The sequence below is a fragment of the Phascolarctos cinereus genome, unplaced genomic scaffold, assembly GCF_003287225.1.
Source record: "Phascolarctos cinereus isolate Bilbo 61053 unplaced genomic scaffold, phaCin_HiC Scaffold_4;HRSCAF=312, whole genome shotgun sequence".
NCBI lineage: Eukaryota > Metazoa > Chordata > Mammalia > Diprotodontia > Phascolarctidae > Phascolarctos > Phascolarctos cinereus.
This window is the reverse complement of record NW_027555847.1, coordinates 677,096,831-677,101,164: the sequence shown is the minus strand read 5'-3', so window position 1 is coordinate 677,101,164 and position 4,334 is coordinate 677,096,831.

Genomic DNA, 4,334 nt, shown 5'->3' with positions numbered 1-4,334 from the left:
AGGTTGTTATTACAGAAGCAGTCAGTTTTCCCTAGTTCCATGGTTTATTCAACATAGTAAAACTGTAAAGAAATTGCTAAGCGCTCCCCTTTTGTGATTCACTTTGCCAAATTGTCATCTCCACCCCCTCCTCTACTTCCTCCTTCACCTACAGGTTGTAAAAAATGAATGGGGGGGGAGGGGAAGGGGATGAAGCACACAAGTAGAGAGGTTGGACTTGGCAGGAAGGTTCACCTTTTCCTTTAAGCCTGGAGCAAACAGGAAAAAAAAGGGAATTCTGGGGGGATTAAAGAATTGGGAGAAGGAGTTTGAAACGGATAGTTACCATTTTCTTGGCAAAATCTGAGTGGTCTTCAGTTGTGAGGACAAGGTGAGGGGCAGGGGTAGGTGTCTTGAGGATAGAACAACAGTTTCTATGGGAAGAACAGAGGGAACCAGGAAAGACTAAAAGAGCTGGGCCACAGCAGTGATTAGACAACAGACATTTGGACGGTCCCAGACTGAACTGTTGTATGATTCCCTCCAGCCCTTGAAGCAGGAATGGACAAGGCAAACGGTAGAGTCATCTAGGCTAGGCGCAGGGCCGAGGAAGATGGAGATGAGGAGCGAGAGACTGGTAGCAGGGGAAAGGAGTTTTTCTAGAGGCAGCACCATTCCATTGTGGGAATTTGGAGCAGAAGAAGACAGGGAGGTAAAGGATAGTCAGACTACTGGATAAACAATGGATTATCAACCTCTTCCTCGTCTATCTAGTTCTTGAACAGTTTAGAGAGCACAGATTTCGAGTGGAAAGAGACCTTAGTTTAATTCCTCCCTTTTACAGATAAAGAAACTGAGGCTCAGAGAGGTAAATGACTTGCCCAGGTTTCACATAGGGAGTAAACGGCAGAGTTGGGATTTGAACCCAGGTCATCTAAACGTGAAAATTTCTAAGAGGGAGGGGAGGAGTTTCCAGAAGTGGTGTTACACACTTTTGTCTCCATATCACCTATCTTTCCAAATCTCTCTCCTCCTTTCCTTGCCCAGAGGGCCAATTCCTTACAACAAAGAATAAAAAAAGTAAGAAAAAAAAAGCAATTTAGCAAAACTAACCAACAGATCAACCAAGTGCGACAATCACTTCAGATTCCACACAAGGTCCTCTGTGTCTGGGAAGGAGGGCGGGAGGGGTGTTCTGCATCTTTTGCTTGGGATCAAACTTCATGATTCTAATGACACAGCATTCAGCTCCGATTTATTTTTGGCTGTTCTTTCCACTGACGTTGTTGTAGTCATTGTCTATGTGGTTTCCCTGGTTCTGCTCACTTCACTTTGCATCAGCTCGTATGAATCTTCCCATGCATCTCTGCATTTGTCAACCTCCTATGCTGTGGCAATCTTCCCTTCTATTCCATACCACAATTTGTTTCGCTGTTTTCCAATGCATGGGCACCTACTTTGCTACTATGACATATTTTGGTGCACATGGAACCTGTTGGACTTAGGTCCTCCTAACTCCATGTTAAGAATTCCTCTGTGTGACCTCAGGTTATTTCACTCTACCTGGACCTGTAAATTGAGGACACTCCTTTTGTCAGGAAAGCAAGAGAGGAACATATGAGTTTGAAGCTACCCTAAACACACCATCCACATTCTGCTTGAAGAATTTCCTCTAGTGGAGGAGTATGGGTGTAGAATACCGCAAATACAAGTAGACACAGTTATATATTGCTTGGTTTTCCTGAATTATTTCTCTTTCTCTCAAAGAAATCTTTGTTGCAAGTATAATGAGTATGCAAACCCCCATTATATAAGGGAAGACATACTGGGTGTGTGTATGTGTGTGGGAGACATATATATGGAAATAAATATAATGTAGCAACAAAATGTATTAAAAATAATTTTTTAAACCTCAAAAAACCTTTAAAACCACAAAAAATAAAAATAAAATGTATCAAAAAATAATTGAAAAAAAGATTGGGGAAAATGTCCCCGTTCCTTCTCAGGCTGCCCCCAATATTGTGAGGCAATGGAAAGAGTTGTAGATTTGGAGTCATAAGAACAAGGTTAGGGGATATATTTAGTACTGATGTGACCTTGGGCAAGTCATTTCCCTTTCTCTGAGTTGCTGTTACCCCCCCCCCCGTAAAATGAGAGAATATATGAAAGGCTTTCAAAGGTCTCTTTCAGCTCCAAATCTAATGGCCTCATAATTTCTGAAGAGCTAGCTGGGGAAGGGGTACAGTGTGTGACCTGGGTGCAGAGCAAGGTGAAATAGAGACAGCCAGGAACCTTGGCTTCAGTAGCCACCAGCTCTTGTTACCCTCTCCTCCACCAGGCAGCTCTGGCACTCTGCATGAACTTGACCACAACTGGGGAGCTCGCTGAAACCTCAAAGCCCCTAATTAGCACAAACCCACCCAATACCAGTCTCCAAGGGGACACAAGGGCTTTTTTTTTAAAGTACAAGGAAGAACCTTTATTACAACTTTTTTTTAAAATTTTCATTCATAGGTATACAACATCTGAGAGACAGATATGGAGGAGGGGAAGGGAAGGGATATTATTATAAAATGTCACATTTATTGCTACATTACTGTTATATACAAGACAGTTCTCAAAATCTACTTAAAAAAGTTAGGATTATTTAAAAATTCCAAATAATCCAGCCAGCTGTTTTGACACTTGTATAAAATTACTTTTTTTTAAAAATGAGAAACAAAACAAAAACCAGTCATCTTGAGGCACTCAGAGACACAATTTCCCCCTAATTGTGAATTCCCCTCCCCACCCCAATAATTTTTTTTTCCTTTTTGCTGGGTTAGGAATATATATGTGCGTGTGTATGCATACATATATATATACACACACACACATATATGCATACACATGCACATATATATTAGATAGTTCAAAACTATAATAATGTGTTATCTGATTTAAGCACAAGGTTCCTCAGTCATGAAGCACATCTGGATTTACAGGCAGGCAACATCAACACCACAACTGGGGTCCAAAGAGGACGCCAAACAGAAAAAAAATACATGCTCCCCTTCCCCAACCAAAGATTATGGGGAAAAAAACCCACAAACAAAACCAAAGAAGAAACACCACTGGTTTCTCAGTCTTCCTCCCCCCGCTTCCTCAGTCTCTTCCTGGGACCCAGGGCTCCCAAGAATTCATGGGCTGGGTGACTAGAGGGGAAAAGAGTGTGTGTGTGCACGCGTGCACGTGTCAGGGGCAGAAACTGGGGAAGTTTTGTTCTCTGCTAATGGTCTCCACTGCCCGGCTACCAGGGAGGAGGGAGGCAAAGAGGTAGTGCTTGAAGGGAGATTATCTATTTTGTCCTGTCCCACTGAAAAAATGAGGGCAAGTAGCGCTGAGGGCAGCACCCAGAGGGAGGTGCGGCTGGTGGGCAGAAGGGATCTGCTTTCTCAGAGGGTGGACACAGTTGGGAGACACTGACAGTCAGATGGCATTTTCTCTGGCCCCATGAAGCGGGAGCCCCTTGTTCTAACTATGTGAAAACAGAGGAGATGCCAGCATCTCCCTGCTTCCCAAGACCACATGTGGCAAGGGAATTACTGTTCCTCTCTCTGCTCCCTGTCCCACCTAGACTTTCAACTCCTTTTCCACAGTTTAATGCCAAACATTCTCCTACACCTGAAATTGCTGTGTGGCCTAGGTTCCCCTATCATTTGATAGAAACAGGCTTAGGCCAACCCCACCAGCTCTCCTCTGACAGCAAGCACGAAGCCCACCCATAAGGAGACAGATTCCCAGGGAACATCTTGCTTGTTACTTACTAGCTTTGTGACTTGAGCAAGTCACCTTCTCTGGGCATCAGTTCCTTTGCCTGTAGAATGACAGGCCTCTGAGATTCTTTCTATCTCCAGATCTACCAGCTTATGATCTCTTGAACGCCACTGGGACTTAAGGGCTGGCCCACTGTTAACTCCATAAAGCAGAGCATTCCCAGGCAAAAGTCCTGACCCTTGGGAGTCAAGATGAAAATGGAAGGTTGGTTCCTTTCATATGGAGTAGCTTAATTCTATGCCTGGGCTTCTCTCCAAGGTGTCCAAAGGGGAAAAGAGTGGTAGGCTTGCTTGTGATTTCCTGGCTTACACAGGAGGCAGGGGCAGCTACCCATCTCATAAAATAGAGGGCAAGAACTGGCCTCTCTCATAGAACAGGGCCCAGCTCCTCCTCCATTCCTGACCATGCAACAGTTAGGAAGTCCTTCCAGGCCAGATGTAGGTATGCCCCGACTTGACCCAGAGAAGGAAGCCTAAGAAGGGATATGGATGGGGCTCATCTTTTGTCTAGGACTGAAGGCACAGCCATCCTGGCCATGG